Raw genomic sequence first — 13,803 nt, 5'->3', positions numbered from 1 at the left:
GGATTGGCGCATTGTTTGCCACCAGGTGTACTACTCGGTGCGAAAAAAAATGTTTTAAAAAGAGGTTTTACAAACGAGTCAGTATTATTCCACTAAATTTTACATAGTGATGAAGAAAATACCAAAATTAATTACAATAGTAAAGTTATCTATCTTATTTAATGCTGCTAATCTATCTCCACATATTTTGTCCCCGGGGTGTACTTTACGTGTCGTTACGGGCAGGTTTTGGGTGGCCAAATTCGTAACTGGCAACTATATAATGGCTTTCTATATAAAATAAAAATATATCTAGTTCTTAGGCTTTTGGGATTCGACACATTGGAAATCGAACTATCCTTTTTGCTTTTTTTATTTTATTGATTCAACAATTTCACTGTTATGCGGAATCGATAGATAGCAATGAGACATGAATCTTCCAGAAAGCTGTCAAACACAACTAAGTGCCCATAATGGACATATTCCTGGAGTATTCCGTCGACGATGACCGGTTCAAAGTGACAGTAGAATACAACTGTTGTCTTATTCAAGTTCCGACATGTCGAAAAGATTCGTTTCGGTTGTCCAACATTCTCTGACAATTCTGCAAATTTTTAGAGAATTTTATATTAGAATAGTCATTTACGTTTATGCATTATCTCTTGTAGCTTAAAGTCTTGAACACAACTTTTTTATAGAGCCACATAAAACTCGTTCAGCGCATAGTTTCGGGAAAAGCGCTTCCAGTCAGTCCAGTCTGCGCAATTACATATGCTTTGTATAACAATTCTGTTTGTCAAAGATAACGGCTAACATTTGACTTCTTCAATCGATTTGTAGTACTCGTTTTGGAGCATATGATAATTACCCTGTGTGGAACATAACATATTTTTAGAAGTCAATAATACACAACCTGTCTAATTTAGTGAGACCTTAGTGAAATCCCTAAAATAAAGCAATTTTTTTTCAACAATCTGGCTGGTTATTTTGCTTTTTTATTTTAGGTCTAATTTGAAAATAAAGGGAAATAGGCGATTGTCACTTTTTTAATTAATTGATCACTTTTTTTAAATTATTTGTCACTTTTTTTAATTATTAAATCTGCTCTCAATTCCGATCGCTGGTCATATGCCATTGATTACTTGTAATCTTTGGTAGATAAGGTGTATATTTAAACATTTTCATTAACTGAACCCTGGCAGTGTAGCGCTACGTAATAAACATTCACATTATCACAAAAATGTTCTAAACAAAAAATGTAACATAAAATACAACAAACAAATTGAAAGGAAATTTACATTACATTATTTATATTGGCTATAGTTATAGTTTATATCCTTTTTTATTACGTTACTTCCAACAGTTTATGTGGGATGCTTCTTAAAACAAGTGGGAAAATATATATATTTTTTCCTCAATGTCTTGTGCAGAATTTAAATCGATAAACTTTTGTGACATGTTTTATTTCTACAATATTAGAGTATTTTATATAACTACGAAAGCATGCATGTTGTTGTCTCATGACAGATGTTCCACAATTAGGAACTTATGAGTTCTTTGAAAGACATTAAGTTCCATTGTCAAAGACTTTCTATAGCCAAAAAGCACTTGAGTTAGTACTAGTGTTTCCCAAGTCCTAGTTGCAGTTAAAGATACGAAAGATCTGAAAAATAGACGCGTTATCGTAAAAAAATTTAATGAGGAACTTCGGCCAAAGATCTCCAATTTTAACGGCGAGTGTTAAAACAAATGGATAATTAAGTAATCAGTACGGACAGCCTCCAAATTAACGTTTCGAGCAAAATCTTAACGTAAAATGATGTTTAAAATGTTTGGTATAAAAGTTGCATTAATAATATATATCTACAGGTACTCCGTAACAAATACGTTTATGTAAATCGAAACAAAATCGTTTAAGTAGAAAACAAATATGTCAATTGATATTATAGGGTTTTAAGCCCCATTTGAATTAGATACCAAAAGGTATTTTTGCATAATAATAGATAGTGACGATTGATAGAGGTAGGGTTGATGAGGGGAAAAAATCGGGACACAAAATCTTTTTTAAAATAGCTATACTACATGTCTCACATCGTACTTCAAGCATTCTGTATAACCAAAACATGAGAAGTTTTGTTTGTTTACGATAAAATATCTAGCTTTATTTTTTCTTATATTGGGCGTATCAAACTTTAATCTAATGGAAGATGTGAGATCATTGAAGTCTAACTACTTGATACACCAAACTAGTCAGTGTCATTACCAATAATAATCTAAGTTTACTTTTCTTTTTAATTTGTATTTTAAGCCTTTTTAATTTGTATTTTAAATCTTACGCACAGGTATAGCAATATTCATGAATTTGTAAACAGACAACTAGTAGTAATAAAAGTCTCACGTGTAATCGTGAATGTTTAATCTGTGTACTTCCACAAAGTAAGTATCTAACCTTTTAATTAGTACTAATTCTCTTTATGCACAGGGTATCAATCATCCTAGTACCGTACGTAATACGTCAAAAGTACTCACATGCATCACTTGAAAATCATAAAAATAATCCGACCTACACGAAACAAATTACGCATAATATGTGAAATTTTACAACTCTCCTATTTGAGCATAAAAAAGTTATCGACTAATTTCTCTCTCCTGAAAAGTTGTCATTTTGCAGATGTGAATTTTATTTCACGAAGTGTGCAAACGCAAGATTAAAAAAATAATAATATTAAGTGACGGGAGAAACAAGTCGTGCGCCTGATGGTAAGCTACACTCTTGTCCATAACAGTTGCAGTGCCATTCAGAGCTTTAAATCGCAATGATCTGAGGGGCACTGCCACTGAGTCCGTCACCCTGAGACATAATTTGACAAGTCCCATGTGCCTCTAATTTCACCAACACGTTTCTTACCCCTCATAACTGGAACACTGTAATGCTGACGTTACTGCTTGGTGGCAGAAATAGGTAAGGTGGGAGTATTGCCCTGGGTGAGTAGGTGGTGGTGATGAGGTGAGTAGTTCACAAGGAGTTCTAGTTGCTACCTATAGAACACAAGCCTTAAATTCACTAATCTCATCTGAACTAAACATAACCGTTTAATTATTTTTAACCGACTTAAGTATTCACTTTAATTTTTACTGAATAATTCCTTTGAAATCTTTGGCTACTTTTCGTATTAGCCAATAAGTAAGTAACTAGGCAAGATTTTATTTATTTAGAAGCACTTCGTACTTGCTAAATTCAACACCGTTCAAAGAGTACTTAGTCAACACTCGACTAGTTCGGCTGTCATGACGTCTACCTAATCTTTCAGAATTAATTTTCAAGATTTGTTTGAATTTTACAATTTTGGTGCAATGTTTGTTACACGCTTGTATTTATTGGTTACTAGCAGAATTTGCTGGTGGTTTTGAAAATGCAAACATATGCTTCTGCAAGGGCTTGATATCATTCTCATTGGCGAATAACTAGTAGAGAATATTATTTGTATTATATTTGAGGAAATTAACATTCTTACACTAGCGTCACAGTACATCTATGAAAATGTAATTTATTTTAAGAGGAATAGTAATTTCTTTACGAAAAATAGTGACATAAAGACATAAATAACATTAATACGAGGAAACAAATAAACTAGCTGTTCTTGATAGTCGTATTCACAAAGTCACAAATTCATTTAAGGGGCAATGTATACGCTTCTAGCACAAGATTCCGGTTGTTATGCAAAATTTGCCACTCATGAGGTTTAAAACTATAGTGAAACAAAAACTTTATACTAAAGGCAACTACAACTTCTGACTACTTGGATGATAAAAATCCGTGGTAGTAACCCGTTTAGCTCATGGAGGTAATCTTGATATTTGGTGTTTGAAAGTAAAACAAAAAATATATTGTAAATGTTGAATGCGTACAAATGTTATTTACAAAGAGCAACCCCTAGAGTTTCTTGCTCATTCTTCTTAGGAGAATCTGCCTTACGAGTGAGCGGTAGAGTTTAACCAATGTGACGATTTTAAGTGTAATAATGCTTACCTATGAAATAAAGATTATTTTGATTTTGATTTTTGATTTTGTCTGTCTTTTTTGAAGACGGAGTAAAATGACAGTTCATTGCGTAAAAGTGTTGCCAGCTTGCGAACAGCTAGTGATTGCAGTCGATAAATATCCTATCGACTATCGATCGAATATTGGTCACGCTTATGGAATAAATAGCCGAATTTGTTCATTTGAATTATCCTTGACACAGTATTCATCCAATTACTGAGCACAAGTTCATTTGAATGTCAATTTTTGTAAATTCATACATACATACATTGTATTTAGAACTGTTTTTCTGAAAAAAAAAAGAGTAGACATGTTGTAAAGATTTTCATTTTAACCCAATGTAGGTAATCTACATGTACATGAATAAAAGTTGATCTCGACATTAATAGGCCAACTGTCAAAATAAGAAAAAAGATGTCAATAACGTAATTAGTAATCATTAAAACGTCGTAACATACACAATTCAATCAATTTTGCTGAAATTTTATCTTCTTTTACAATCTATCGATAAAACTATCGACAACAGTTACCTAACTAGTTAAAATTTTATGAAAACTGGCAACCTTACAAATGTCTTTTTACTCCGTCTTCAAAGGAGACAGACTACAATTAGTGATTAGCTTTTATGTACGTCTTGTTAGTCTAACTTCCATTGTGAGTAGAGTGTCCAATAACCCTATCATAAGTACACGTACATTCACTTCACTATCTCTTTTGGACATTTAGTTCCGTAGCACCTGTTTCTTGGTATTAAATTTCTATAGCGGAACTGAGACGGGATATAGTCGAGACACTATTGCTGAATGTCTATCCATCTGTCATGTGCGTTGCTTTCCTTTATATTTCAGTATATACATTTCCATGATTCTCTACTTATAATTATATTAATTATCTACCAATTTTGCATTCTATGCTTACTAATAAAGCTACTAGCCGAAAGTGTTTACCCTAGAATTAAGGAATACACGTTAATTGTCTCATACACATCACGGACAATATATTAAACGTATACGAGAGCGTTATAGATAAGATACAATAAACATGTGCGTGGTATTTATCCTTATCAGTGTCAGTGAGAAAGGTGTCAGAGTTTACAAATTATAGTTTTGATTAAAAGAGCTGAATGAAATTTTGATAGCAGTAGAGCTCCTTGTGAAAGAGTTCGGTCAGGGAAGTACTGCCACCTTACCTATTTCTGCGTCATGCGAGCATTACTGTATTCCGATTTTGAAGTAAGGGTGCTGGTGAAGACCCCTCAAGTGACACTGCAACTGCTATGGACCGGCGTGTCGCTTACCACCAGATGTACGATTTGTTCGTCCCGTCATTTGGTATTATAAGAAAAAATATTTTCTTCTATGGTCAAATGTGCCTGATAATTAATTCTGCTTTCCTTTCGAGTAGGGTAGACACAAGCTTATGAAAAATAATTTTTACTGAAACACTCGCGAATGACAAAATGTCAGCGGCGTTGACGCAATAAATCAAGGCTGTGAAGGGAAGTATGTTTCAAGGCAAATTAAACTTTATGAGTACAACAATGTTATAATGGGATAATTGTTCACCCCAGCCTGACTGCAGACAGTTCAGTGTAACTGAATTATGTTTGGCTCACGTTTCAAGTCACATGGGATGGCAGGTCGGTGATTTGTATTTATTAATTAGCAGCAACCCGGTATCTTATTAGATTATGCAACTATGTTAAGCGGCTCATAGCGTTCGTATTATCGTAATCTATTTGTACAATCAATAAAAACAAGTTGGCTGTTCTAAATTAATATTAGACAATAAAACTATCATTAGATTGCTAATATGAGATAAAGAAGCTACGAAATGTTGCATTAAATTGTGCGTCATTTTTTTTATAACACTAAGTGACGAGACGTAGAAGTTATGCGCCTGATGGTGAGTGACACGCCTGTCCATAGTGGTTGCAGTACCAACCAAAAGCTTTAGATCGCAAAGATCTGAGAGACATGAGTGGACAAGTCCCATGTGCCTGTAATTTCACCAGCACTTTTACATTTCGAACCCGGAACGCAGTGGTGCTCACATTACCGCTTGGCGGCACAAATAAGTAAGGTGTTAGACTTCATGGACGAACTCTTTCACAAGGAGCTTTACTGCTAGTTCTATTTATAGAGTTATTAGATGGAAATATCAATTGTCAGTTTTGCGTGTTGTGGACTGTCTATTGTTAATATAACATATGCATAAATCAATTGTATGTACCTTTTTCAATTAGGAAATGAAGCCTGTTACGAATATAATTAACTACAAATTAACAATATAGTAGAGTGTCCCATGTTGCTTTTAAAACAGTAAGTATACATGCGATGTTGACCAGTCAATGAGTAATAGCGAAATTAATTAATGGATACTAATCAGGTTGACAGACCGCAATGGAGTTTGCCATTATCATCGAGTACATAACATCGTGAAACAAAATGCTGCATCACAATGCACGTTTTGTGCAAAAAAAAAAATAAATTTAAACTGTTTATTTCAATAAAAAAAAATACATAAATGATACTTTAGTTTACGGTTGAATCTTAATATTAAAGATTATATAACCTATTAATAATGTAGTTGCGTTTAATGGTTAGGTTGTATATAAATCATTCTTATCATTCTTATTTGTATTTGTCCGTTGTATAAAATTTTTTTAGAATGTTCTTTACTTGCACGGGCTTTCTATTATCTAACAAATCCACAAGGAACCTTGGTAGATTGTTTAATATTCGCGGGAGTTTACACATCCAAACTCTCTCACCATAAAAATTATTACAATTTGGAACTTCATAGATAGGAAGATGTGATAAAGTGCGCAAACAATCCGGTCTTACTTTGGTTTTCAGTGACTTAATATTTTCACAATTTTCTGATATAATTGCAAAATCAACTAATACACTCATTACATTGCAATACCGAAATAGTTGGTCATAATTATCTTTATACTTAAATGTAATCCTCAGAGGTACTATGGTCTTTAACAACCTTATTTGCAGATTATAAATGTTTAAAAGAAAAGTTTTGTATGTACGTCCATAGCTGGAAATACCATAATTAATTATAGAGTCTGCTAGTGCCATATATAATAATCTTAATGTATTATAAGGAAGTTTTTGCTTAAGGATACATAACTTAGCAAGTATTGCCCTAAGCTTATTACATACATATTTGACATGGGGACCCCAATTAAATTTATGGTCAATTTTTAATCCGAGATAGGTATGTTCCTTTACTAATTCTAATGGTTTACAGTGACAACTAATATACCGAGAATGCATGCAATTATGGTCATGAGCCACTACCTGTGGTACATGTTTACATTTAAGGTATGGTGAGTGAATATATAAAAGTTTGGTTTTTTGAAAATTAATAGACAGACCCAGATCGTGTGCCCATTTACATAGCTTATTAAATTCGTCCTGCATCATACATTGGGCGACTTGTATATCTCGGTGTGCAGTTATCAAGCAAGTATCATCAGCGAACTGGTATACAGAGCTCTCCCTGAATATGTTACACATATCGTTGACATAAATAAGATACTCAGTAGGCCCCAAAATTGAGCCTTGTGCTGTTCCGCATACGGTAGGAATTAAGTCACTATGAACACCGTTTATACTGACAGTGTTAAATCTTTTATGGTGATAATTTATAAACCAGTCCAGCAGTGGGCCCTGTATACCATTCTGCATCATTTTTTTATATAATATTTCATGATTTAACACATCAAATGCCTTGCTAAAGTCTACCATAATTGTAAGCACATGCTTTTTATCAAACAGATGTTATTGTACTACGTCGTATATAGTGCAAGAATTCTTCGTTCATTATAGTATTTTTGTTTCAAGAGAATATAGGGTTTTTTTTAATATCTGGGACAGTATGGAGAACTCCGAAACAAAAGAAAGAAAGAAACGATCTTGAGTAGTTTTTATGGAAATATTTTTGTATACTTCAATTTAAAATAAGTCGTAAGTTTTTCATTAAAAATAATAAAAGCAACTATATGTTTTTTGAGTAAATCGGTTCAATTTATAATTAGTATCATATCATTGTATCGAAACAAAAAATCTTTGAATGCAGAAGTTGGTAAAATTTAATAGAAACTTTTTCATTCAATTGATACCGATCTAATGACATTTGCGTCACTAAATGTTCAAAGTGGACTCTGTACACTGATGCGGGCACGTTTCAAAATACTTCTATGAGTTTTTGACAATGCCTGTGAACTAATTCTTCATTCTGCATTTTTTAAATTTTTTTTATTATGGGTGCACGAAATTGGATACAAATAAAATAAAATAAAAGTGATTGGTTAATGCGAGAAGAGTGTATGCTTCTAGATGTGAGAACACAACATTTCGTATTTAAAACAAAAAGTGCTTAAACAAAATTATAGTCATTTAAATTTACACCTTCTATTTATGAAAGAAACCAGGCAATTAAGACCCATCGTACAGTCAGCACATTAGACATTTTCTTATTGAGTTCCTAGCTGAACCCATAGAACCAGAGAATATATCAAAATCAAATCTGATAGCATTATAAGAAAAGCACATGCGACAGGTAGGAAGTGAGAAAGTTTTACGATTGAGTAGGTGGCTTCCGAGAGAACTATATAAACACAGGCTCTCGGACACCATTCATAAGTTTGAATAAAAAGATCAGATCGAGCGGCGTTTTTACAATGAGGACATATTAAAGTGAGAGAGGCATGTTTCATATAACTGTATACATAAAATAATTATACGTAAGATGATAGAGGAAACGTTGTTGAACACTTTCAATGCTATATAAGGTAACATGGGTTTCGGACAGTGCAGCAGTATTCTAAAATACTACGTATTAAACTGTTATAAATTAAAATTGATATTGTTGGTTCATTAAACATTTTCATTTGTCTAGACACAAAACCGGCTAGTCTTAAAGCTTTACCGATGATTGAATCAAAATTATTTCCAAAAACTTAGGGTAGCATGCATGACTACACACAAATCTCGAATACTGCCTCGAATCGAGCCTGGGGTGTTACCATCTTCCTCTGCGTGGCAGTGCTGCGGGGACGATCAGAATTGGTTTTGTTTATATAATACCTCGGATGCTCATATCAGGAAGCTCGTACGATACAGTCCGTAAAAGTTTGTCCAGAATGTCAAGCTAATTTTCACTCTTGGTCTCCGGATCACACGGCATCCTTCGAAGTGAGCTCCGACACAGTATTCTGCAATGGAGAGTTCACAGGAGCGAAGGAATTGAACAAGTCAATTATAATAATATTAAACATTTCCACCATATCATTTACACTACTAAAAAAACCGACCTCAAAAGTTCATGGAATTACGTCTAATTGCCTAGTTTTATTGAAAGCGGTTACCGATAAGTGTTCCAAACCGGATTCATCTCCTAGTTAGCTACCCTTAGAGGTAGAATATTTTCTTCAAATGAGGTATTGAGGTACCCTCTTTCTTAAAAAAAAAAGAATCAACAAAATCAGTTCACAAAAAAAACAGCCGCAGTTATCGCGTAACAAACATACAAAAAAATACAGTTGAATTGAGAACCTCCTCCTTTTTTGAAGTCGATTAAAAATAAATGATTCATTCAACAGACAAGTATACTGAATGAAATAAGTATTAATACCAGTTTCCATTAGATTATGAATCAGGGTTCGAAGTGATACTAATGATTGATAAATAGTATGATAATTTTCACGCTAATTATCTTAATAAATATAATCTGAGAATTATCTTGATATTTGTAACATTTATTGGAACAACAAAATGCTACCGTTGCGCTGGCAATATCGTCAAATGTCATTTCGAAAAGTCATAAACCAAATCGATGTTTCTTCAAAGATTTTCTTGGTGTTTATTTAGTTTTCTCACTATTTGTCATTAGAGACAAACCTATGAATTAGCACGGAAAATTATCGAATATATTTCGGATAATTATCGTGATAACTATCAAAGAAAAGAAATATCTTGACGATTTAACTAATATTTTAAGATATTTTGTTTTACATATGAATTTGATATATTTTACATACAATGTTTATTATTATTTATTTATTTAATAGTTTATTGTACAGGAAAAATACAAGTCACAAAGAATACAAGCGAAATTAAAAACAAAAGGTTCTGCTTATTTCTAATAGAAATTTCTTCCTGCAGACCTAAATACAGGACACTATAACTAAAAGAACGGGCATATGTGCACAACAAAACAAGGAAAAAAAAATAATATAAAAATATTAAATTGTTATAAATTATATAAGTACTTAGATAAATACATATTTTATAATATAATACCTAAGATATGGATGGAATAGTAGATAAATAATGCTCTTTAACTCTCACTTTAAAAATAGCTAACGATTTACTTTCGTGAACAGTAATAGGAAGTGCATTCCAAAGTCTGACCGCATGAACAGTGAAGGAATGAGAATAGAAACCGGAATTGAAGCATGGAAAAGATAACTGGGACCTAACAAGAGAGCGACAGGGTTGTTTTTATACATTAAGTTACTTTTACTTTAGGAAATCACGTCAAATTAAAATTCCCAATTTTCATTATCCCCGTTTCATATAGCTAGATCTAAAATAATTCTATTTCAGTCTCTGTATCAGTGAAGGGATATTCAATGCATACACAATATCGGCTAACATTCATTATGCAGAAGATTGATTCAAGTTTGTCAGGCACTATACTGGGAAACTTTTATAATTAGTATCACTTCGGTAGTGAGACAAGTTTGTCGGAGAAATAATTATGTGTCTATCAATTCATTACGAACTTGTCAGAAATAATATTAGTATTAGTCATGCACTTCCTTTCAGTTAGGAAACAATTTATTAGCCAGAGTATATCTTCCTTAGGACAGTGTTGCCGGGGGTCATGTTACCGACCTAAACTCTGTATATAAACCTATGTGGCTTAAAAACGTATACTGTATAGATCAAGGGTCAAATGGAGCCCGCTTTGTGCATCTACCTATAAGTACGTCTCGTACTATCTTCCTGTAAATACATAGTTGAATGTCGTCGACTACACTCAGGAAAATCTTTTCTCTAAAAAAACTAAGGTTGAAAGGTTTCACGGAGTTTACTCTCGTGAAAAATTGGCTGTTACTATAGATAAGCACAGAAATTTATTTAATATTAAAACCAGTCTATGCATACGTAGATAATCGGGTACACTAAACAACAAAAATAACCCGTGTTCAAAACATACGTATTACTAAAGCCAAGTTTGTCCGTGTGCGACTTATGAATGTTAAATCTCGAATGAATTTCCAAAGTTTGTAGGACTTGACATGACCTTTGGGTTCATAGCGAGTTGATTATCCGCTCTATCGTTGTTGGTACAAATGTATCCTTCAATAACTAACCAACTTAATAATAACTTTATTGGAAAACAGAAAAATAAGTACAGAGATGTGGCTAGCTCCCTGGCTAGTTTTTAGTAGCAATAGAACACCTTGTGAAAGAGTTCGTCCAGGGTACTGCCAAGTACTGCCAGCTTACCTATTTCTGCGGTAATGACGAGCAGTTATGTGAGCATTACTGCGTTCCGGTTATGACGGGTATGGATGCTGGTGAAATTACAGGCACATGCGACTTGTCAACTTATGTCTCAGGGCGACGGGTGCAGTGGCAGTGCCCCTCAGATCTTTGTGATTTAAAGCACTGAGTGGTATTGCAACTGTTATGGGCAGGCATGTCACTTACCACGAGGTGGACGATTTGTTCGCTTCGTCTCTTGGTATCTAAAAAAAACTAAGATCCCAATACAATGGCTAACTTGGTATTACGTCCGTAAGTGTGTCCAATTTAACATATTTTAAGAATTACATAGTTAAAAGTTACGCATGAACCTAGGTTTTTGTTCTTCTTTTTGTTACAATTTGCTAGTGGTTATTAACAGAAATAAACTGTTTGCACTACCCGCATAACACGTTTTGTTCATTAACCTAGCCAAATTGCTTTCAGGAATCATAATTATAACGAAGTAGTACATTTCGAGACTTGTGTATTAGGTAAAGCTGATTCAAAGACCGACTTTCAAATCAAGATAATTTACTTACGAGCTTTAGAGAAATTTTGATAACTCTTTAACCTTGAAGATGACTTTTTCATTTGATACGAGTTACAAAATCTGAGTCATTTAATACTCAAGGACATATTTATAGCATAACATACAGCATAATTACAGGACACCCTACTGCTACTAATAAGTAGCAGTAGAGCTCCTTGTGAAAGAGTTCGTACAAGGAAGAACTGCCACCTTACTTATTTCTGTTGCCAAGGAGTAATGCCAGCTTTACTGTGTTCCGATTTGAAGAGGTGCTGGTGAAATTACAGGCGAATGAGACTTGTCAACTTACGTCTCAGGGTGACGTGCAGTGGCAATGCCCCTCAGATCTTTGCGATTTAAACTCTGAGTTGCATTGCAAGTGTTATGGACAGGTCTGTAGCGTACTATCAGGTGCACGACTTGTTCGTCTCGTTACTTGATATTATTAAAAAAATTAGGAAAACGTTAAAAAGTTCAAAGATCCTTTTATCGCCCACAATTTATAAGTAGACAGACCGTCACAAAAATATACTGTTGGACATAATTAGACGAATGCTAAAAAAGGTCGAATTATGATAAAAACGTTTATATAAACCTCTGGCCACATATACCAGTGCCTCTGCCATGAGTCACAGTAATCTCATGGTAGAGGCACAGAACATTTAATTTAAAAAGAGGATTACTTCAATCGTCATTTAATTTCAATTAAGCTGATGACTTTCGTTTCTAATATATGTAGCCAGTGGTTGATTATGAACGTTGTTATCATAATTCGTCCTTTGTTAGCGTTTCTCCAAAAATGTCCATGAGTATATTGTATAGCAGTCTGTCTACCTATAAATAGTGGGCGATACAAGAATCTATTGTCAGTATCTTACCTGCAGTACATATCATAATGTATTATTCATATTACAAAAATCCGTGTTGTTTGTTACTAACATATATATAGTATAGGTATTTATAACGTAGCGTATTCTAGCTCATTTCATTCGGGCTCCCTTATCGGGCCCGCAACTGGACTGGAAAGGAATGACCTAATAATAACCTTGGGTAGTATAATATGAGTTAAACAAGATAAATTGCAATGAAGTTAAGACAGACATTGAAGTGACAAATTCTAAAATACACTTAATTGTACTAATAGAAGCTGTTAAGGGTTGAATGAAAATTTGTGTTTTTGAAAAGTTTACTTTTGAGAATATGTGTTGCAACAACTTCGTTATTGTTCCAATTTTTAATGATATTTACGTGTTTCTATTATTAATTAAATCAACCAAGAAACGGTTGTTTATTTTATTTATTTGTATAAACTTAAATAATCACGGACACAATTCTGATGTACAAGCCAATTACTACACAGCATTCAATGACTCCGTAGTCCTAACTTAGTAAATTTATGAGCTACAAGAACACTAACATTACATTAAATTAAATGAAAAGAATACGTTGTAATTCAGGTATAATGTGAGCATATCATTTAACTCAAAACAAAAACGTGTTACGTAGCTATGTAGTTAGATTGCTACTTGCGTACTGTGTGCCCTTCTCAATTTGGGTAAGTGATCAAATCAGAAACTCAGAATTTAACGATTTCTTTAAAATTTTTAATTTGTGAATACATGTGACAAAATAAGTATAGATTTACTGTGTCCTGCCGTATGGCAAAAGTACAATATATTTTTAATATGTATGTCTAT

Source organism: Hyposmocoma kahamanoa, unplaced genomic scaffold (genome assembly GCF_003589595.1).
Source record: "Hyposmocoma kahamanoa isolate Upper Pololo Valley unplaced genomic scaffold, ASM358959v1 92, whole genome shotgun sequence".
In the NCBI taxonomy this organism is placed as follows: domain Eukaryota; kingdom Metazoa; phylum Arthropoda; class Insecta; order Lepidoptera; family Cosmopterigidae; genus Hyposmocoma; species Hyposmocoma kahamanoa.
The sequence above is the reverse complement of the archived record's forward strand: the minus strand, read 5'-3'. Positions refer to the sequence as shown.